The following is a 24,765-nucleotide window of genomic DNA, read 5'->3' as shown; positions in this document are numbered from 1 at the left end:
GGGCACGTGTTGACAACAGGTTTTGTGGACTAGTGGTTACAGCTACTTATTCCTGATTAGTCCCAGCACAAGAGAAGAGGACGATTCTGTCGCTGTTCTGACAACTTATGCAAAGAGATAAGGAAAAAGAGTAGTTCCATGAAAGTTACTACTGCACCAGAGTAGCCACATCAAAATGATGATAGTAATTAAAAATGAATAAAGGTGACTTTTTAGGCTTTAATAAAATATAAAATGGCAACTGTCCCCAGATGGACATCATCATGGAGGGACTTGCATGCAGTGAAGACAACACAGCTATGTTAAAATCATCTGGAGAGGCTTGTGGAACGCACAGCTCCTTAGCCAGCACTGCAGTTTTCTAGAGTATGAAGATCAGTCAGTATTTCCTCTGGAACCATAGATGGATGACTGAAGAAAAAACTCTGGGAATATTTCCCTTGTCTGTTTTAGATATGTTTGTTTTCTTTCTGTGGATAAAGTACAAGAAAGCATAAGGAATTCTGGTATGGACACTTCTGTAAAGAACAAAACCAAATAAAACCAACATCCCCCAAACCACAAACAAAGCAATAATCTGTATGTGGTCTTAAAATGCAGAAAGCTGTCTATATTGTTTTTGCAGATATGACTCATTAAAATCAATAACAGGATACAGCTTTTACATAAATCTTGTGTTAATTGTAAAGTAGCCTTGTGTGCAAACACAGCAAAATAAGAACATTTCAGCATTTTCATAGATGAAGCAGCAAACCCAAACAGTGTCTGGGCCATTTCAAGATCAAATCAAATCTGTGTGGCTTCCTGTATAGTTAAATTCCACATGTTGATATTGTATATTTCCTTTGGACTCCAGACATAGGTCAAGTGGCCTTCACTTCACTTACTATAGGAATCACTGGCTTGTCATCCATATCTTTGTTTTAACACAGCTTGAAAACATCTGCATAATGTAATAGGCTATGCCAGTTAAAATGGTTTGCTATTTCTAAATAATAATTTGAATGTAAAAACGTTTGTCTCTCTTGCTCATGACTAATTGTTCACAATCTGGTATTGTGTTTCTTTACTCTGCACATGAATTTTATTGTTTCAAAAACTCTATTGGAACATATAAGTACCTTCTTGAGTACAGAAAAATGTTTACCCATTTATCTTGTTGCATTAGAATAAGTAGAGATAAAGGACACAATGTTTTTTTGTTTCTGTCTTTGCTGTTAGTTGTTCTCAATACCTTAGTATAGCCTTCTTCCTCTCAGAGTTGAACCTATCCTGAATCTTTAGCTTTCCTCTTGTGCTCAAAATTGAGAAACACTTCATCTTTGCATAGTCGTCTTCTGCTGGGGCCCATTTATCATGCTAAAAGTCCTTCCTGGTTTCCTGTGGGTCATGAGGAGTTCAACAGTTGTCTTTGCCCTCTATTAGGGCACATGAGTAATCTGGCCAGGAATAGTGTGAAACTGGAGATACAGCTGAAGACTGGCTCACCTCAAGGATGTATAGGGCTACATTTGGCAGATAGAATCTGGGGAGCATCCCGGCTATGGATGGCTGGTGATGTAAAAAGGCTGGTTTTATACTTTCTGGAAGATAAGTTTGGCCAGTTTGTTTTGCCACTCAGTGGCTTGTTTGCCCTTTGCCCTATCATGTCCTGATAGTTGTGCAAACTTGCAAACAGTATGGATGATCAGCAATTTTACCTTTGAGGGTAGGCGTGATTGTGCACTTAAATTAGGACCTAAAAATACCTAACAACCTGAGACAGTGAAGACTCTTAAAAAAAAAAAAAATACTCAGCCTATCTATTAAAAAAGGTATCTAATTTACCTATAATAACTATTCATACAGTGATAGCTGATTAACCTTATTGAAGCGCTTTATATTTAAAAAAAAAGCGCGTAGGTCTGCATAGCAAATCAATTGCTCAAATAGCTTGGAAAGCATGCTGTGGCATTTGAAATAAGCTGCAGGTAGTGGAGCTGCTGAGCTGCAAACCTTGTGAAGTGGGAACTAATTGCACGTTTTGGTCGTGCAGGCACACACTGCTGTTGCTAGGTTATCGTAGGATGAGAATAGATGCTGTGTCTTTTGACTGCACAGGGGAACAAAAATGTTTTCATGTCGTGTCAGATATGCAGAGACCGTGACCTCATCCCACACAGACTTATTAGCAGTGGTGAGTATGAGTTAGGTCTGTCCACCTAACAAGCAACTACTCTGAAGTATTCTATGCTTAACATTGAAATGACAAGTCCAGTATTAATGATGAAGCCTTACACATCTCCTGTAGAAAGGGAGGCTGCATCTTTTAATGGCAAACAGAATACCAAGACAAGCTGCACTGTTAACTTTAAATATGTTTCTAGGAGTGACTCTGTTTTCCCAATCATTTGTTATGTGCCATGCCAGAAATGTATAACCTCACTTCACTGTACAGGCAACAGCCTTTACTTATTTAGAAAGCATCCCTTCATCTTAGGTGTAAAAGATAAGCGTAACTAAAAGACAGATTATTGTTAGAAAAGAAATAGAGAGGTATCCCTGAAATCTGTAGGTATAGTCACTAAAGCTGCAGTCACCACTGCTTTTCTCCAGTTTCATGCCCTTATAGAGCAACACGGTGGTAACCCATCACAAAACTATATGGAAAGGTATTGCTCTGAGGCAGTGAGGTCAGTGTGACCTTGACAATAAGTATAGACTGTCCAGGAGTGCCTGTGGTGTTCTCATCTGTAAGTAGTCTATCTTGGGGCCAGTTTCCTATAATCACCTTTTAAAACAAGATTGCTGGACATTATGTACGTGCTGTACATCCAGTATTCAACACTAAAATAAGCTTAGTAAAAAGATGATGTTTCTTAATAAACCATCATGTGCTAGTGGCAAACACCAAATCTAAATGGGTAAATAAATTCATTTAAGAGATTTTTTCCATTGCATGCTTACTTAGATTTTTCTCTGCTGAACAAAAATCCTCATTTTAAGTGATTTACTAGGAAAATTACTACACTTAATTACACTTATTTTCTTAGAATTATTTCCACACATCTGTTGTTGCTCCAAACATCGATGTCATCTTCAAAATTTCACTTTTTCACTCTGAATAAAATATTGGTGTGAAGAGTTGCTATAAGTAGCGTGCATAAAAATTATCCTCACTGACATCAACCATCAAAAAAAGTTAAGCATTTTATCAGATCTTGTGGTTTAAACTGTGGTTGTGGAAGGGAGAAGCACTTTCATAAGGTTAATTTACCATAAAGAACATCAGGCTGTGAAAAATCAAGGAACTGAGAAATTCCAGTCTTTTTCCACTATTTGACTAACTTACAAGTGGGCACTCCATTTTTAAATAATTAAATTTGGATGAGATGGATCCAGTACATAAAGTTCAGTAACAGCAGACACTTAACATGATTTTCTGCTCAGTTAAGGGGATTCAATTGAAATAGGTGTCTTCCAGCACAGAAGAGCATAGTTGAAAGCAATTCAGGAGAAAGGGAAAGTTTAGAAAGAACAGAGATTCCTGGTCTTCAGAAAAAAAACTTTAAGCTGTGCTATTATCAACTGTTGATTTTGTAATAAGCTTGGAAGTCTCATGTTGAGTATAGGACATAGAAAGCAGCTAGTGGTGCCAAGATAGTTTTGTGTCCCTTGTAGAGAGTATATAATATTATGCAAGTCTTTGTAGACAACTACTTGAAAATCTTCTGAAATGTCTGACATGAAGTACAATTGGACACAGGACCTTGCAATAGAGGCATCTTGTGACTTGATTTGACTTGACATTTCCTGCGTCTGGGCTATGATTTTGACAGTATATGACACAAATGTGTTTTTATTCAATACGACCTTTCATGTTACTTTTTTCTTTTTTGGGCACCAACCTGGTTTTGGCTGCAAGTATGTCCAAAGGGACCATATGGCCTCTGTACCATTCAGTGTAGTAAAAACCATGGGTATTCACCATGGGGTCCATTAGTTGATACTCCTGACTTAGGCAGCTTAATGTCAGCAATTATTTTTTGTGACTGTTCAATTTTATTCCTCCAACAGCATTAGTTGGAAACGTATGAAAAAGATCAAGAGTAAACTATCCTTTGCCAGGTATAGTCATGGTGCTAAGCCCTGGTAGTTGTGGGTTCTGTGCAATGGCAAAGGTATTATTCATCTTGTAGGCTTGGCAAATGACTGATTGCACGCTCATCACTAGTTTATCTGTTTGCACTATTTATGGTGCAACCTGTAATGTAAGTAACGTGAACTTTCTAAATCAGGTGACACAACAGGGCACCTAAGTTCCCAGGCCTACGTGTGTGAGAACAAGACATACCTTGAATCTTTTTTGGGCTATAACCCAGACCTGTGCCAGCCCACTGCTTAAGTCTCACTCCAACACCACTTCTGCCTTGTTGTCATCTTCTCCAGACTATACTTTGATTTAAACCGTGTACTTCCAAAAAATTATTCTGGATGTAGCCATGTTGGTTTTGTCTTCTTTCCTGGTTAGAAGATTGTAAAGTAGAGGCTAAAATAAAATAAATCATGTTTATGTTCTAAACTTGGAGAAAATAAGGCACTTTTTAATGCAAAATTGAGATCACAATTTGATCTCCTAACAGTCAATGTCATAGAGAAGTACTATGGGAATAAGCGTATGCTAGAGAGATGTCCTCGTGTTTTCTTGTAATCTCCGTTGTACTTGCTAGGTCTTAATTTTAAATTATTGACATAATTGCACTTAAATGAAACTGTCCATGACTTAGACACTAGATTATATAAACAACATTGAGATTATCTAAATTAAAATAATTCCTGTTTCACTCAGCTGCAAACTATCTGAACTTTTCTGTTTAGAAAATTTGCATATACATCATAAATATTTATCGAGATCCATGTTTCTTCAACATTATAGAAAAAGCTTTTTTTTATTTGTTAATATTTCACATCCTCCACTGTTCACTAATTTTCAGGATCAATGAATCTTTTGAAGACCACTTCTGCACTAAACTGAGTTTGAATAATGTTCACAGACAACTTTCTGTTGTACCTATTGTGCATATTTTCCCACCCATGCAAAACAGCATGAATATTTTATTAGAGACTGAATCTTGGGTAATTAGTATCCTAGCACTTAAGTAATAAAGAAATCCATGCTGAGCTATCTTTCCTTGTAGCAAATATAGCTAATAGGTTCTTGCAAAAAATGAGTTTTCTGAAGTTTTTATTATTTGTTTCCTTCCATCATGTTGTCCTGGTTTCAGCTGGAATAAAGTTAATTTTCTTAGTAGCTGGTATAGTGCTGGTTTGGATTTAGGATGAGAATAATGTTGATAACACACTGATGTTTTAGTTATTGCTAGGTAGTGTTTGTAAGTCAAGGACTTTTCAGCTTCTTATACTGCCCTGCCAGTGGAGCCTGGGAGTGCGCAAGAAGTTTGGAGGGGACACAGCCAGGACAGCTGACCCAAATGAGCCAAAGGGGCATTTCATACTATATGATGTCATGCCCAGTATATAAACTGGGGGGAGTTGGCCAGGGGACAGCATGGCTTGGGGATTGGGTGGGCATTGGTCAGCAGGTGGTTGAGCAATTGTATTGTGCATCACTTGTTTTGTATATTCTATTATTATTTTCACTTCCTTTTCTGTCCTATGAAACTGTCTTTATCTCTAACCCATGAGGTTTTTTTTTTTCCCTGATTCTCTCCCTCATCCCACAGGGGGTGGGGGCAGTAAGTGAGCAACTGTGTGGTGCTTAATTGCTGGCTGGGGTTAAACTATGACATGTCCTCACAATGATGAGGTAGATCAGAGACTTTTTGGTGAGTGACGGCAGTTTTAGGAGAGAAAGAATAAAAGTTTTAGGAGAAAAAAATTAAAAATTTGGCTTCCAGAATAGAGTTCTGGAAATAGTCCTACTACTCATTGCCATTCTACTAATTCATTTATCAATCTATACAAATTCAAAGATGTTGGCTCTGTTTAAACATACACTGTGTTTAAACATTATATGCAGTCTAAAGAACAGCTATGCATGTGGGTAGTACTTATAAGACTATTATAATACTGTAATAAACACTGAGCAAAACCTTGCAGAGTGTGATTAAATTGCATTCGAATGGACTTAAGTATTAGTGATAACAGAGAAAAATAGCCTCTACTCTTCAGGTGTAGATTTTTTTGTTTGTTTCATTTTGGTAATAGTAACATAATAATTCTAAGAAATTTGATAAATTGTCTACTTTCTGGAGCCTGATTTTTGGTTTGGTTTGGGTTTGTTTGTTTTTTCTTTCTGGCTGCTTACAAAGTGGTTAGATGAGATACTTGTTCCCTTCTATAGGAGCAACATATGGAGAGAGGAGAAAAAAAAAAAAAAGTGCTTTAGAATTTCCTGGCTTCACCTGAAGTGATCCATTTGTTGGAGTAAACAGACTTCTAATTTTCATATACTGTTGAGCCTTCGATGTATTCATCTGTATTTTCATGCTTTGACAGTTGAACATTTTTGGGGTTTTTTTGGCTGTCATCCTTCCAGACCAAGAGGATTGTAGAGCAACAGGTTGTATCTGTTGTTGGTTTTGTATTGGGGTTTTTTGCTGTTTTTCAGGCTTAGTTGTCGGAACTGATGGCTTGACATATCATTCTTAAATAGCTCAGCAAGGTATGATTACATTTCTTCAATCATGATCTTTCATACTGATGTTTCTTTGTGTACTTGCTGTTAGTGAGTGTTGGTAAGAAACCAAATTCCTAATAATTTTTTCCACTCTTTTCTATTTTTGTAGTGAATAATATTTTTTGTAGCTATATAGAAATAATTTATTTTCCTTGAGTCTCAGTGAATATTGTAGCCTTGTGAAACCTATACAGAAGTCTATTAAAGCTTAATAAATTCCATCTAACCCTACTACTCTCCTTTTGTCAATAATCTGACTTTATTTTATTGGTTTCTAAAGTGTTTTTACTTTTCCCTATATTTATAGCATCAGACTTCATAATGAAAGAATGTATTTTCACTAACAATAAGTGGAAACTTACAACAAAGGGTGAAATCCTTTTTGTTGGTCTCTCACTCCTGTAAGTGGATATTAACTGCCTGTAGGCCACACATTGCACTGCTGCTTTTTTTTTAAAGGAATATTCTTTTGCACCAAACTGTCCATTTACATTATATCACTTAAATTTATATTGCTTTCAAATAATAAAATAAAATTTAGTATTCATTTCTGAGACATGAACAAACAGTGGATTAAGAAGATGCTAAGACACATTTATTTAACCTCTTCAGGCTAGGAAAGAGATATTGGTAGGTGTTGATAGATGTTGACATAGAAAATAATGACAATGGGGATGGGGAATATAGCTGTTTTCCAATAAGGATAACTTTTGGGGGAGGCGAGGAAGGGGGCAGGGGATGGAAGGTTTTGATTTTGAAACTACGCTTGGGGAGCTGGGGGGGAAATCATGTTGTTATGCATACAGTGTCAGTCTTAACAACTAGTTATACCACTGTGAGCCCCCACTCAAACAGGAGGAAAGTAAATTTTGCTCTTGATGAAAATCTGACTCATGAGCACTCTAAGGGTATGTGCAAGAAGTATGAAGAACAGTACAAACACTTAAAAAAACCCCACAAAACCAAAAAAAAAAAACAACCCCACAAAAAAACCCCCCAAAACTTCTCCCACCCTATTATTCAGTAGGTTGAAAAGAAGTGTTAATGTGCTTTGCAGATGCTCCAAGCCAATTACACACAAGCCAGTTTGAAGTCACATAATGACATTAGTGAGATATTGAATGTGGTGATGTATTCTGCCCATCGGGAAAGGAAACTTGGTGCCTTGGTACCACGCCAATGCAATTGAGTACCTTCCATCTAGAAGCTGCTCACATCCAGCCAGGCATGGGGAAAGGCACAGAAGTACCTACATGTATTCATTTTTATAAAAACTGGAAATCTGTTGCACAGAACTTAATTTAACATCCAGGATACGATGGTACTGGCTGAATGAAGTTTCGTAGTCATTTTCTCTGCCTTTCTGATGTCAAAATTTGAGTTCTGAAACAAGGATTCTCCTGGTTTTGAGAGAAGATATTCTTCTTGTATTCAGCAGCTGTTTCAGTTTCATGTTAAATTGTTACACTATGGAAAGAAATTTGAAGTAAAAAGATATTTGAGACTGAAAGAATTGTATATTAAAAAAAAGTCATTTAGGCTTTTTCTTCTTTGCCATTCTAGACTTTTTTTTATCTCCAAAAGGGGGGGGGGGGGGGGGGGGTGCCATACACCATTAGCATTATCAAATCAGCTGTTCAAGATCAGTTTTGTTTAAAAGGATCCTTGCCTAAATCAGTATCAGATTTTTTAGTATATATTATATAAACAATATACTACTTTTTCATATTCCTCAAAAAAAAATTGTATTTTGTGTCCAGGTATGTTGCCTAATATAGATAGCAAGATTCTTGTAGCTGGTTCTACTTTATGTAGTGCGTACTGCAAAAAGCTCAGACTAAAGGTGGTCCACAAATAATCATATTAAGTTTTGTTTTGGGGATTTTTTTTTTTATTGAATGAAAAATAGTTTATAAAGACTTGGAGAAGTATCCAAAAGAAAACTGCTTCAAAAGTGGTTTTTTTCTTAATGCAAAATGAGTTCCAAGTTATAAACTTCTTGAGATTGTTTCAGTTTGTTTCCTGAATGATTCTGTAAGTGCTCTGAAAGAGTTGTCCATTTTACCTGCAATCTTTCATATCTTATATTTTCAGATCACCCAGTGAAAGGAATCAGTTAAATACCAGTGAAATAGTCTACAGAGTCTAGGTTTGGGCTAACAGAAGCTTCATGTCTGCTGGCTTTTCTGTCTTTTGCTATGTTGTAGATTGTTGTGGTTTAACCCCAGCTGGCAACTAAGCCCCACACAGCCGCTCACTCACCTCCCTCATGGCGGGATGGGGGAGAGAATCAGAAGGGTAAAAGTGAGAAAACTCGGGAGCTGAGAAAAAGACAGTTTAATAGGGAAAGCAAAAGCCGTGCACGCAAGCAAAGCAAAACAAGGAATACATTCACCACTTCCCATGGGCAGGCAGGTGTTCAGCCATCTCCAGAAAAGCAGGGCTCCATTACACGTAACGGTGACTTGGGAAGACAAAGGCCATCACCCCGAACGTCCCCCCTTCCTTCTTCTTCCCCCAACCTTATATGCTGAGCACGATGTCATATGGTCTGGGATATCACTTGGGTTGGTTGGGGTCAGCTGTTCCAGCTGTGTCCCCTCCCAACTTCTTGTGCACCCCCAGCCTCCTCGCTGGTGGGGTGGGGTGAGAAGCAGAAAAGGCCTTGGCTCTGTGTAAGCACTGCTCAGCAGTAACGAAAACATCCCTGTGTTATCAACACTGTTTTCAGCACAAATCCAGAACATAGCCCTGTAGTAGCTGCTATGAAGAAAATTAACTCTGTCCCAGCCAAAACCAGCATACAGATGCAAGTAGTAAGTTCCAAAGCTCTTCCCACAGTAAAAGATCTGTAGTTAAGTGCAGCAAGTTTGCTGCTTTTTCTGTTTTAACTCTTTTTATCTCTCATTTCTGGCTTTTCCTAGCTATTGAGCTATTCTCTGCCCCAGAATCTGCCACTTTCATTTCTCTAGGCTTTCTACTTGCTCAGTGATTTATTGATTAAGGACAGACTCAATTCAGATTTGCAAATGGCAAATAATGATTTTGGGTGGTCCACCAGTCTTTGACAGTTTCCTTTGTTTTGTTTGCTTGGTAGCTCATTGCTTCATGATTTTTTTTCCAGAGTTTGTTTATTTTTTAGTTATATTTTTGTTCATGTGTTTATCCTACCTTCTGAGCCATGTTATTTACACCTGGTATACTTTCAAGCTTTACCTGGTTATACAGTGAAGTCGTACACATTGGCAGGCCAGTTACTGCTCAGGCTAGCACAGCCCTTCCTAACTTGCCCTAGCCATTTCCAGTACTGTTGGAACAGGTGGGCTTCACACCTTGGTCAATGACTGTGTCTATGAAAATATCTCAATAGCTGTCTAGAGAAACCAGAGTACTGAAGGTTATATGCTTGGTAATTTTGTTTGTTTATTTAAATGTTGAAGGCTTTGCTCAGAATATTACTGTTTTTCCACTGAGATGTATGGTAATGATCAGCATGGTGCTAGAAGTAAAATGTTTGTTTTTCCTTCTACCTTGTTTTGTTTTATATGGCTATCCTTGAACAAGGAGTGGGAAGGAAGGCAAGTTCTAACTGTGAGAAGTTGCTCACAATTGCTTCCAGCTGTGGCTGCTCACAGCTTCCAGCAAATCTGGTTTTAGTTGTAATCGTGTGCTGCAGGTGATTGCAGTGGCTTCCACATGACATGGCACTGTTGCCTTGAAAGAAATGTGTGTTTATATATACATCCTGATGGGATCAGAATTTGTAACATGATTAGTCAGCTTCTAGGCATTTCACTGTGTAAATGAGTAGTACCCTGTTGAGATTAGAGCACAGCATCTAGCTATATTTTTGGAAAATGAAGCACAGTATTTTACCAGGGCTCTACCATTTTAGACCATCGGTCCTATGTCTGAGTAAGATATGTCTTCAAGCACGCTTAGCAGTGGCAGGCAATTGGCCCTTTGAAAACCAGGAGGGCATGTGGACCAAGAGGTTTTGGTCTCCTGTATGTTGAGTATAATAATAGCTTTTTGTACTACTTGGTTTAGGCAAAGCAGGCCTCCATACTTACAAAAGCTTAAATGTTGAGGCAGCTTTAGGAGGGAAAAGTCAGTTTGCAAACAATTTGTTGTAATATGTTGGTAAAGGATCTTTATATTCTGGAAAGTGTGTATAACTAAACAGAATTTGTAACTGAGCATGTGTGTATGTGTGGTATGTATAGTGTCAGTCATTATTCGTCAACTTATGTGTGTATGTCTAGGTCTATCTCTGTGTGCATCTTATTTGTAGTAGCCAAATATAAGTGAAATAGTTTGGGGTTTGGGGTTTTTTTTGTTGGGTTTTTTTTGTTTGGTTTTGGTTTGTGGAGGTTTTTTTGTTGTTTTGTTTGTTTTTAAATAAAAGCAAGCTGGTCAGGGGAAATTCAGATTGGACATTAGGAAAAGGTTTGTCACTGAGAGGGTGGTCAGTCACTGGTGCAGGCTCCCCAGGGAAGTGGTCACAGCACCAACCCTGTCAGAGTTCAGGGAGTATCTGGGCGATGATCTTAGTCATATGGTTTAGTTCTAGGTAGTTCTGCAAGGAGCAGGGAGTTGGACTCAATGATCCTTATGGGTCCCTTCCAACTTGAGATAGTCTATGGTTACGTGCATACTTAGGCTTAGATATGACAGCATGTTGCTGGATAGTTCCAGGCCTGAAGACATTTACAGGCAAAATGTCAGCAGATGCTATTGGAAACAGAGTCACCAAAGAAAAGAGAAACTAAAATCGGTGGATGCAGCAGGGCCACTCTCAGGTGACATAATCTCAGCCAGGCTATTCCATGCATTACTACTTTGACAGGCTTGCAATCAGGGACTGGAATAACTCAGATGAGCAGAAAATACTCAGGTAATAAGAAAACAGTTTTACTGCAGGGAATAAATTGGTGGTTATTAATCATTAGCCACAGCAGAGAAAAAATAGCTAGCCGAACAGATTAAGCCAATAGCTTAATCTGTTCTTTAAATGAACTTTTTTGTGAACAGTCATGTTTTAAATGTTTTTATGTTGGAAATAACAGAAATGTTAATTTCAAAAACCTTTTCCAAAATTATATATAGATACCCCTGTTATGCGAGTTCTCATGACAAAGGCAAATAACTTTCTTTTAAAATATCCAAGTTATAAACTTAAGATGACACTTTAAGCTAAATAGAAATTGTACAGCACTGATGGAATATTTTGGGACAGAAAAATACATTTGTTTTGCAGAACACCGTTTCAAGCAGTAGCAAAAATGTTCCAGGTGACAGCAATTAATGTTTCCAAGGGGAAAGCACTCCAGATATCTCTATGCAAATGTGATCAAGGGGAAAGCACTCTAGATATCTCTATGCAAATGTGATATGTGAAAAGATGAATCTTTGTGAGGTTTCCTCACAAGTGGGCAAAGTTTCTGCAAAAGTGGGTGCTGTCTTCCCTCACTTTACTGCATATCTCACTTGAACTCATACGTTTTTAAAAATTTCAGTGATGCTATATTGCCCTGACCAAAGAGACATTGTAATGAGCATAAAAGACTTTGATGTAAATGCATATTCTCTTATAAATAAGAAATGGAGTGAATGGAGTGTACTTCTTCCAGAACAGCTAAGCGGGACCCTTAAAAACCAATATGTTTGAGAGAATCACAGCCTGAACGTTATTAGTACATGTCAACAGCTTATTAAGAGAAAGAGGACTCAAATGCTGTTTGAGAAGCAGAAAGGGATTGATTCATAGTATAATATGCTCTGGTTTTAGTATTTGCCACTGGTTGATCTCAATTCTCAGCTTTCAAAAGCCACCAAATTTGGGGTTTGCCCTAGAATGAACACCAAGTATTTAATTTGAACCAGTTGTCCTTCCATCTCTGCCCGCTTGTTGTCTAAAGAGAAACATGGGTAGGCTAGAAGGAGGAACCACTGGCTTCATGCATCAGAAGGCAGTTCTGATGCTGGTTGCAAGACAAACCACCAAGACGTGAAGCAACAGCTTCAGGTCTTGCTTCTGGGTTTCATTGTCTAAGATCTTATTGTATTTCTAGAAAGAATCCAATTCCTTGGGCTTTTGTGTCTAGAGTAGTGAATTTTGCTCTTTATCATAAAATATGTATATGTTTCAAATTACCCTATGGACCAAAACACTGGCCTTGAAATAAGTATTTGATCCAAATCTTGTTAGCTAATGGGGTCTTTCCAACATTTTTTTTCATCACAGGAGATAAATGTTTTAGAAATGGCTTGATATGAAAGGACTATTTTCAAATTGGTAAATTATATTTAAATAAAGTTATGTTTAGTAACTTAAATTATATATCTCATTAATTTTTAATGTAAAACATAAGACTTCATTGCTTTTTTTGTGGGTCATACCTTTATGATTCCCCCCACCCCGAATAGTTGAAGTTTTGTTTGAAATGTGTGATTCAGCAATGGTTTTTGCTGACACAAAGATAAAAATGGAATTATATTTATGCAAAATCAGGTAGGCATAACTTTAAAAATGCATTTCACATCAAATATCTCCTCAGAGTTTTTACCATCATGATAGACTAAACAGTCTGGGACCTTGAGGCTCTGAAGAAGCAGCTTTTGCTCTTCTGTGACAGTTATTCAAAACATAGCTCGAGGAGGCCAACTTTCGCAGTTGGACAAGTAGACCATGACAGTTCTTCCCTAAGGTTTAAATATGCAGCACTGACATGAATACAAAATCTATTGTTATTGCTGTGTTAGTTTAAACACTGACCTACTCTTATCCCTTAGATTAACGAACACCATCACAGCACTTTTATTTTGTACCTTAATTAAGTAATGATCTCTGGGGGCCAAATGCTATATATGTAAAACTACTGTTGACCTCAGTGGAAAGGAACAGTGTGTACTTTCTTCAAGGCAGAAGAGATGATTAAAAAACAAGAGGAGTTAACTGAGACATAGGAACCTAAATTTAATCTTGGTCAGTACGCCCTCCTCTCCTTTTCATCTCGTTCTTGCCCTGAATTTCTTTTGAGCGAGGATTGTGGCATAATGGCAATTGGAGTTTGCTCTGCTTTCCTAAGCTAACAAACAATGTCAGCCTTAATTTGCTGCTGCTGGTGGTGTAGACCATTTCTGGACAGTAGTCTGGGGTTTTGTTCAGACTTGATGCTTTTGAGGGTTGGTGCTTCCTGTTAATATTTACAGCACAATGATTCTCAAAAATGCACGCAGAAAAATTTGAGTCACTAGGGGAACTTTGAAATTGTGTCCAATCTTTATAATGGTTTGTGACATTTAATACTGTGATGCTTTAATATTGCAATAACATGCACTTTATGTAAAATATCTGGGGGGGGAAAAACCCCATGATTTTAATATATTCGTTATATTAGAAATCATATCCAGGTTATATATCTTCAGTATTATGGAAATGTAGTTGTTGCAAGTATTTAAAAAAAAAAGTTTAAATTGTACTCTCTATTTCTGAAAATAAGTCTAGGCTCTGAAGGGTCCTTGACAGTGAATTTGTCCTCGTCTGTTTCAACTACAACGTGTGTTTAATAATAGAGGTTAGCCGGAAAAGAAGAGTTATAGAAGAGGGCCAACATAGCTCAACAGGTATTGAAGATTATCTTGCTGACAGATATACTTTCAGTATGCATGTTGTTTCTGTCAGTCCATGAGGAGATCTAGTGTGTAGAGGGAATCAGATGCTTTCCCAGAACTACTTAGTGTGATGAGTATGGTAACTTAAATTACTCTACAAACACTTGGTGTGGGTATCTTTTTTTTATTTTTTTTTTTAATCAAAGCAAAACTATAGGAGTCTGGAGGTTTTGATAAAAATGCATTAAATTAAAACATCCAAGCATTTTGGAAAGTTTTCTATCTTCCTGAAACTGGGTATGAAAATAATCTTTTAGTTTGATTTTAATTTGAGCTCGTACACTTCCAGCTTTTACTCATTTTCATTTTAACTTGTTTTATTCTCTATTTTATTACAGATATTATAAAGTATTTATAATCTTATATGGAGTCTTAAAAATGGAGTTCTTAGCTGATTTATATATTTCCATGACTTTAAAATGCCAGATAATGTAAGTAAATGAAAAAATTTTGAGACTTCTGTCATGGTTTAACCCCAGCAGGCAGCTCAGCCCCACACAGCTTCTTGCTTACTCCCTCCACAGTGGGATGGGGGAGAGAATCAGAAAGGTAAAAGTGAGAAAACTCATAGGTTGACATAAAGACAGTTTAGTAAGTAAACCAAAAGCTGTGTGCAAGCAAAGCAAAACAAGGAATTCATTCACCACTTCCCATCAGCAGGCAGGTGTTCAGCCGTCTCCAGGAAAGTAGGGCTCCATCACGCCTAACGGTGACTTGGGAAGACAAACACCATCACTGCAAATGTCCCTTCTTCCTCCTCCTTCCCTCAGCTTTTATTGCTGAGCATGATGTCATATGGTATGGGACATCCCGTTGGTCAGTTGGGGTCAGCTGTTCAGGCCATGTCTCCTCCTAGCTTCCTGTGCACCCCCAGCCTACTCGCTGGCAGAGCAACATGAGAAACAGAAAAGGCCTTGGCTCTGTGTAAGCACTGCTCAGCAACAGCTAAAACATCCCTGCTGGTTTGGTCACAAATCCAAAACATAGCCCCATACCAGCTACTACAAAGAAAACTAACTCTACCCTAGCCAAAACCAGTACAGCGATTTATATATAAAGTGAGACAGCTAAAACCACTTAGTAGCACTTGGCTTGTTTTTTATTATAAATGTTGCCATAAAAAGGGCCTTTTCCAAAACGTCCCTGTGTTATCAACACTGTTTTGGTCACAAATCCAAAACATAGCACCATACCAGCTACTATGAAGAAAATAACCCTAGTCCAGCCAAAACCAGTACAGACCTCCTATCAGGTTTCAGTTTTTTTCCACAAGTAGAGTGTGATGATTTTCATGTACTTTTTGACATCATAATGGTTTTAGCCACAATTTCTCATTTTTCTGACTCCTAGACAGGAATAGAAAACAGTGCTGAGCTCTTGTACTTTTTTCTTACATGAGGATGTGTTACTGACAGTTATAGCTTGTATTTGCATGAAAACATGTATTTATGCCAGAAGTTTGAAAGGCTTGTGGTCATCTAGCTGCTGGCTGAACACTGACAGAACTGATGTGTTTTGCATAAAAAGTCTACAAAAACAATTTCCAAAGATAATGTCTCTTTGCAACAAGATGTCTAAGAAACCAAATTTGAACTACTCTACTGGTCTTGTTGGCTCAGTTCTGTTGATGGGATGAGGTTTTTGACCACTCATTCAGACTCTTTCACACATGAAGTTCTCTTCAGCACATTGAATGCTGCATAGTCTTACTTGAAATGTGTTCCTTGTTCAGCAGATTTGCCAATGTGCATTTACATCTCTCCCACAGAGTCATAGAGGCACTTGCAGTATTTTGCTGCCCATGGGAGCATACTCAATTGTCAAATGAATGACTTCTTTTTGTGCATCAAAATAGAAATAGTTCTCCTTATCCATGGGATTTCATTCTTTTATTGCTGCTTCTGGCTGCCGTCATGAGCTCTTAACTTGCTTTCACAAGTGGGTGATGTATATTTAGTTTGTTACTATGCCACTTGCACAAACCCAGGCAGTTCATCCAAAAACCTCTTAGTACTTTTTTCCAGATGCATTGAAAATCAGGAGATACTTATCTTATGGAGGATAGTAAAAGGTAAAAACTTGGATTTATGTGTCTGTAGTGTTTTGGTAGAAACAGAGTAAATAATTTAATTATGTTACTTTTATATGCCAAATGGTACTTGACTGATATTCTTTCAGCTCACTCTAAGAAAAGGCAAGAAAATATACGAGTAGCAAAGATGAGAGAAAATCAAGATGACCCAAAAAAGCTTAGGAAATGTGGGGACTGTGTATTAAAACAGCACTGATTTAAAAGCAAACAACAACAACAAAAATCTTAGAAAATATGTCTATCCATGGGTACACAGCATACCATTACCACTCAAGATAAAGTTCTCGGGATGGTGATATAGTTTCATTTACAAATAAACATAAAACTCAGTAGTTATTGGGGAACAGAGTTGAAAGCAGGAGTTGTTAGAGGAAAAAAACAGGAAGAGAAGAATTTGGTTACTTTGACCTCAATGCTGTTTCCACCCCTCACCTCAAAATGGATGTAGTGGAATGGAAAAAAGGTTCAGAGAAGCACAACAAGGATGAACAAAAGGCCTTGGAACAACCTCTGTGGAAAGAATAACTTTCAGAATTAGATGAGGGGAGAATAAACTAAAGGTGAAAAGAAACACAAAATTAAGCTGGAGAGAAAGGGTAGGGAAAAACTATTCATCATCTTCTGTACAAAAAAGATCTTGAGGAATCAAATTAAGGTAATAGGAGATAGGCTCAAAAGAAGTAATGAAGCCATTTTTTGTGCAAGAGATCACAATTGTGGAATTCCTTGTCAAAGTTTATCGTGGATGGGAAGTTTGCAGGAGCTTCAAGAGGAGGCTGGATAATTGCTAGGAAAATGCATTCACTGAGAACACTACACATACAAATCATGTTTGTTTCAGAAATAGATGAAGGATGAGAGAGTATTCAAAGTACCATTATCCCATTCGTCACCATAAACATCTACTTTTTGGAGGCTGTCAGAGGGAAAATACCGAACTAACTGGACTTTTAGTCTAATTTACGGCAGCTTTTGTTGTCTCACCTTTCTAATGTTAAAATACACAGGTAAAAACAAGTTAGTTTTCTTTTGGGTTTTTTTGGTGCTTGGTGGGTTTCTGTTGGTTTTTTTGTTTGTTTTTACAAAGGAGGAAAACAGGCTTATAGTGTGTTAAGAGTTATAACATCATAATAAAGAAAAGGATGGGCCAGGAGAAGGAGATAATGTCATATCATACAAGATGTTAGTGTGACACCTTATATATACAAGATTTAGTATAGTTTCTTATTGCCACTGATAAAATCTTACAAAAACTGCATAATTATTTTCATTATGATTTTGTGGAAGATTTTTTCCTAAAAGGAATTATTTTTAAAACAGTTTCCCTTTCTTATTTCTTAAAAAAAAAAAATAAATCTTTGAATGAAAAAGGAAAAAAAAAAAAAGTAAAATCAGCAAAACCCAAAAACCCAAACCCAAACAACCCAGGCAGTCACAAAGAGAAGCAGGGTTGGCCCAGACACAGTGGTATTTTTAAATGATTTTAACAGATCTCTTTGTTCTGGAAGCGTTGACATTGATTGCGGTGGGAGACAGAACAGGGCTATTAAGAATGTTTACTGCTCTTTAAATCACTGATTACTTTTCTTGAAACTGCTAATGATATTCAAACTGTTCAGCAGTGCTTTCGAACCACGTATATCATGAAATTCCTCTGCCAATGTCACTGCGGTTTTGCACAGCGTGGGATAGACGGGTGTATGAAACTACGTACAGTTCCTGCTTGGCAGGGTGTTCAAATGAGCGGCCTGGCAGGCACACTCGTGTTCTTGTGATGGACAGCGTTGGATTGACAATCAGCAGCAAGTCTCAGAGCAATGGATCACAGGGCTGGAGTAGTGTGGTGGGCTCCAAGTGCCTGCAAGGCCAGTCATAAACTTTGGAAAAATTTTTACTGGGTCTGTGGGATGAGGTCGGACGTGAAACTGGGAAAAGGAGTGGATGTTTGAACATGGGGTGAAGAAAAGGGCACCTGAGGAAGTTGGGTTGAGGGGCGTTAGTGCTGAGTAGAGGGTGCAAAGAAATTGGGAGTGGGGTGGGAATAGATAAGGATGATAAAGTGCAGGTTATTTCCCCTTTGTTGTCTAGTAGGCTCTTAGATGTACTGAATTAGCTAAACCTTGCTAGCTGTAGGAGCTGGAAAAGAAGCATACCTAACTTCACCTGTTGCAGAAATAAGAAAAACGTGTTTGGTCCCAGTACAATAAGATTAGAACTGAAGATAGCAGTGGTATTTTTCAGCCTCAAACATCAGCATAAGGATGGAAATTACTTTGAGTGTATTGTTTAGCCAACAGTAGTTAACTAGATGGACATCTAATTGTGCACTTTAGGTCATAATGCTAATTGTTATCAAACATAGAGAACATTAAAAATTCATAGGTAATGAAGGAAATTATTAAATGTTCCGTCTGCGAGGGAAGCAGCATTCCCTGTCAAATATCCAAATATTTGGATTTTTGTTATTAAGAAGGTAGGTGGTGTGTATGCATGTGTACAAACCAGTTGGAAATGAAAACTTCTGAGACTTGTGCATTCAACACTTAAAGAATTGTATCAGCTCTTTAGTGTGTTTCAAGAGGAAGTCACACAGGCAAGTTCAGAAATGCAACATTTGCTTGGATGCTTTGACCCAAATGCAAGGAATCTCTGTGGTTTTTTTACTAGATCTGGTTCTAAGGAATTTTTATTTCAACCCAGAATGGTTTCTTTCAAATCTTTTAGCAAAGTATGAATCTGAACTTCTGAGGGGACTGTCTTTTCTGGAGGAAATCTGAAGGTGGTAGGCTGTGCTATTTGCTAATTGACTACTACTTATCAGCCAAGTAACTACTTGATATTTTACACTGGAGACATACAGTTTGCTGTTTTAGAAATAGATTATGAAAAGGCCCCTGAAAAATGATCAATTACTTGAATTCATGTTATATTTGAAATTGTGAAAGAACTTTGGACATGTAGCCTATTCAAACATGATCTCAGATATTTATGGGTTAGTTTATATTATTTTCATAATTTTTACACCTTGTTTATCTTCTGGGTAGCAAGGAAAAAGTCTTTAACTTAATTCTTTTTTCTTAGTCTTAAAAGTAAAAGGTTTTGTTGGTCACATTTTTTGTAAAATATCTTTCCTGAATGTTGCATCTTTTGGAGAGACAATATAGTCTTGCAGTTACTTGGTGTGTGATAATATTAAATATTTCATAAGTGTTACTTTTCTATGTTTAGTTGTCAAGGCTTAGACTTACTGTGTCAGTTCATTGCTGGCAGCCTACTTGAAACTGAATGTCAAACAGCTTCTTACAGTGTTCCAGAATGGGTCCTTAGGCTGGCCTGGTTCTAAGATTCAGGCACGCAAAGGGAAATGTAGAAAAACTTTTAATGGACAAGGTAAATTTCTGAAAGCATTGCCAGAAAAAATTGAAGTGGTTCCAATTACTTAATATTTTTACTACTCATTAAGATTTTGCATGAGAAAGTGTACTAACTTTCATGGTTTTGCCTCAAAAATCTCTTCAGTTGCTGTAGAAGGTCCTTCTAGTGAAAAAAAAAAAAAAAAAATATGCAGCTTGCTTTATTCTCTAGGCAGTATAATTTGTTTTTCATGAGTTACAATCCCCTCCACAAAATATAATAGCTCCTATAACAAACATCGATCTACTATGCCATGAAAAGAAATAACTTTCCTAAGGTATATTAAAATTCTTGTTTTGACACCACAGTTTAGTAATAAATCATACTAGAACCCCTTGTTTGAATTTTGACATAGTCTAGAAATATTATATTTCACTGAATAGATTTCATAAGAAATGTTTACCTATGTCAGAAAAATCATTTTACTTTATGCAAAAAGTTCAAATGTAGATGTCTACACTGTTTATGGAAAATATTCACAAAAGGATGCCAGTGAATACACCTTGGTATTATGCAGTGCCCTGACTTTTTTTTTTTTTGGTGAATGTCAAGATTTTTGAAATCTTCACTGATGAGCTTCCTTGTTCTGTTTGTGGGTGGTTGGGGTTTTTTCTGTTTGTTGGTTTTTATACTTTTTTGTAAATTAGCTCAGAATTACCAGTTCTATGAACTGACTTTTTTCAACAGAACTTAATGGCTTCACAGGGAACTCAGTCATGTGGGAACATCCTTCTTGTGACTGATTAATGCAAGCTGATGTTATTTTCAGGTTACTATATGTGATCTTTGTCATGGTGATATATGTAATCTATTTAACTGTTCCAGCTGCACAGAGACTAGAATAAATGGATACGCCTGTGTAGGGTTGACAAATATTTACACAATTTTTCTTATTTAGCTTGCCAAGATAAATTTAGAAAATAATTTCGTATTCCCCTTAGAAGTAATTGAAACACATTGAAAAGCTCAGAAATAATTATATACATATATAACAATATATTTTTATTGTTATTATTTATTTTTTAAATTCTGGGAATATCCTGAAGTTCTATGGCTACATGAAGAAACTTTCATGTCTGCAAGCATTGCAGATATTTGAACTATGACAATGTGCTCTCTTAATTCTCACCAATGCACTGTACTTCCGTGTTCTATAGAAAATAAACCACTATGCATTAAGGGGCAGACGAGATAAGAATGTATCACAAATGGTTTGATCTAGAATAAATAAAAGAGGAAAAAAAAGACTGTCAAGTGGTGTATTTTCAGCATGTTACTGACATGACTACTGGATTTTTTTTAAAAGAGCATGTCTAAAACCCTGAATAATCCGTCTACTTGGATTGAAATTTTTTTGCCTTAGTTCGCAGAAGATAAGAAAACAAACATTTAAAGGTGAGTTATCCTCCACAAGCAAGACAGAGACAAGTATTTTGCCTGACTATGAATTTCTATCTGTGCTGTATTTGGTACTCAACCAACAATTCATAAAATGTGAGCACATAATAAGTAGAATCAGCTCATCCTGACTCAAAATACTATGAAATCACTAACATCCTGTCACATAAGCCTATTTTGTTAGCTTCTCTGCCGGTGTTAACCCATAGACTTAGTATAACTCCATATTAATGTTTTCTGTATTAGCCAGGGAAGGTGGTTAGATCTATGTTGCAGGCTTTGTGAGGCTGAGGTATTTTAAAGGAAAACACTAGCAAACAATGAAAGCCAACCTGTCTCCAAAAAGAAGACCTCATGTTTAGGAGAGTTAAAATCTAATAATTGATATAATAACCGCTTTCTTTCTCTCTCAAATTATATGCAATTGTTTCACTAATAAAACCTGTAGGATGCTAAAAATGTAGATTGCTAAAAGAAAATTTTAAAAAGCAGCTGAGTTACAAGTACAAATTAACAGTGGGATTCCAAAAAGGGTATTCTCCGCTGGTGCTTATGTGTCCTTTAGTAGTTTAAACTTTTGCAGCTTGAAAAGCTATTGAATGAATGACTGGAATAATTATTCTTAGAAAATTGTAGAAAAAGAAAAGAGGGAATAGGTAACTTATAATAAAACAAAACTCGAAAAAACGTCTGCCTTTAGATGCTTCTTTACCTATGTTCATGGGTAAATTTGTCAATTTGTCCTGTGAATCTACTAGATTTCAGTTCTGTTCCTTACTGCAGCAGGTTCCTTGCAGTTTGGTCCAGGGATCCTGAGTCAGGTAAGCCCTGAGACTCATCCTCTCCTTTTTCTTAGATACTGCATATTGCTTCATATCTCTGATGTTTTGTAGCGTTTTTAAATGAATGTTTGTGTACCTAGTGTTTGTAGATAAAACCGTCCTGTAGTAAGAAAACTTACAGTTGTATATTTATGTATCTTTCCATGGCTAGTGTTCTTGATTAAGATATTATGCAGTTTGCTTTCATTAAAGATGCTTCAGTTTTCAGCAGTGCCCAAGTACATGCACTCATTCCATAAATATTAAATATAAGAGACAGAATAAATTATCAGTACTGCAGTAATTGGCATCAATGCCTTGAAAGTTCATAAACCTTTTCGCTTCTGATTTAGCCATTCTGCAAAATAATAAAAGTTACCCTCCAGTACTGAGGATCTCATTCAGCTAAACCAGGCTTATACTGAAGTGAATGTATGAAATGTCTTTTGTTATTTAAATTAAACACTTACTTTTAAGGCTCATTGGCATAAAATGAATATAAATCTTGTTATTTCCTTTGGTATCTGTATTACTATCCATAACTCACTGCTGGACCTTTCTTGAGTATTTCATCTGGCTGACCTGGCAATTTTGCTTTAGTCCTTTGCAAGAATAGCTAGAAGATATTTTCACAGAGATGACTAAAATTTTTCCACTTTGAATGCATTTAGTCTATTTCTACTCATCTACTTTGCAGTCCTTTATTCTGATTTTTCATAGGATCTAGCCTTTTTAACTGTCTTATCTTTTCCAAGTTACTGGTTATCTGAGAGTTGGCCTGATGGTATCTGATGGAAATGTGATATAAAGCTGGAACTGAGTCCTTTCTGTTAACTCAGTTTTCCAAGTTGTTTTTTTTTTTTTCTCTCCCCATTTCAAGAGCATCAAATGTTGTGCTTAAGATCCACGTCGTCACTACTTTGAGAAAATGCCTATGCAGCTCATTCAGCTGACACTTGTTCCCAGGCGTTTGTATTCACTAAATTTTTGCCAAAAGTTGTTTTCCAGACTTCTGTGGGTTGTCAGATATAGTCTAACACTTGCAGACCTCAACATTTCTGAAATATACCTTTTCATATTTCTGCATAGATTAACCTGAAAGGTTAAAATTTGAAATAATGAGTAATATTTAATTTGAAATGTTGAGTTGTTTTTTAAATGCTCTAATCTAGATATTCTTTTAAAAAGTATTTGCACTGGAGAGTGAAGACAGGATTCACCTTATCTGACTGATACTGGCTAGAAAGTGAAGTGGTGAATGTGGAAACTAGTTTGAGATGTGCTTTTCTCAATTGCTTATGAAAGCATTCTGAAAAGTAATTAATTTTACTTATTCTGGACACTAGTTTTAGGATAGGAATAAATCTTCATATGAAACTGCCCTTCTCTCCAACTATGATGAAAGACTGGCTAATTGCTACAGGTAATCTGACTTTAAGATGATTAGTGGTGCAAGGCTGACCTGTACAGATTGAAACTGAGACAACCACCATCCCTGGAGGTATTTAAAAGATGTGTAGACATGGTGCTTAGGGACATGGTTTAGTGGTGGACTTGGCAGTGTTAGGTTTATGGTTGGACTCAATGATCGTAAAGGTCTTTTCCAACCTAAATGATTCTATGATTTACGTCTATCACAGATAAAATTAGATAGCTATGTATAGCTGTTATATTGCATCTTATAGAAAAATGTGGTTGAAAATAAATGTCTATATGAGTCTGATAGAAACAAAAGTGTAGCAAGAAAGAGGAGGGGAAATAGCAGGTGATACAGAACAGTGATTTACCTGTGTTTATCCCTATCAAGGCACAATTGCATCTGAATCTAAAGACTCCTTAAGCTCTTTTGGTTTTGTTTGCAACTATAAGAGCTTCACTTGCTCGAGACTGGAGCAATCAAAAAAAAAAAATCAGAAACAGGAGACCTTAAAAGCATGTTCATTTAAACTTAAAAATCCTTTTACCTAATAGGAGATTAAAAACAAATTTTCACGAAAGCTGACTGAGAAGGAGGCAGCTGCCATTCAGGTTCCATGCCATTTCCTGAACAATAGCTGTTCTGTGATGTTAAAAAGCACAGTAACAGCATGTTCTTTCATTTTGTAACAAGTCCTTGACATAATGTTTAGGACTGGGCTGCTTGCATACACTGTTCAAAGAGCACTGACATTATCTTCCTGTTTGACATCCACTCAAAATGAGTGCAGACAATGCAGTGCAACATGGAAATAGGTGAATTTGATACCTACTTAGGTCTCAGATTGTTTACAGTAGTAGTATTCAAGTTTTATTCTGTGGTTATCTGCCTGAACTATCACAGAATCTCAAAACAGTTGAGTTAGGAAGGGATGTCTGGAAACAATCTTGTTCAATCCCTGTGCCCAAAGCAGTTTGTTCAGGGCTATGCCCTGCTAGCTTTTGAATATCTCCAAGGATGGAGACTCTACAACTTCTATTGGCAACCTGTGCCAGTGTTTTATTACCCTCACAGCGATTTTTTTTTTTTTTTTTCCTTCTAATGTTTAAATGGAATTTCCTGAATTCCAGTTTGTGCCCATTGCCTCTTGTCCTGTCTTTGGGAACCGCTGGGAAGAATCTGGCTCTTTCTCCTTTACCACACCCTAACAGGCATTTATACATGTTGGTGTGATGCTTCCTGAGCTTTCTCTTCCCCAGGCTGAACA

The sequence above is a fragment of the Aquila chrysaetos genome, chromosome 1 (assembly GCF_900496995.4).
Source record: "Aquila chrysaetos chrysaetos chromosome 1, bAquChr1.4, whole genome shotgun sequence".
Classification (NCBI taxonomy): domain Eukaryota; kingdom Metazoa; phylum Chordata; class Aves; order Accipitriformes; family Accipitridae; genus Aquila; species Aquila chrysaetos.
The sequence above is the reverse complement of the archived record's forward strand: the minus strand, read 5'-3'. Positions refer to the sequence as shown.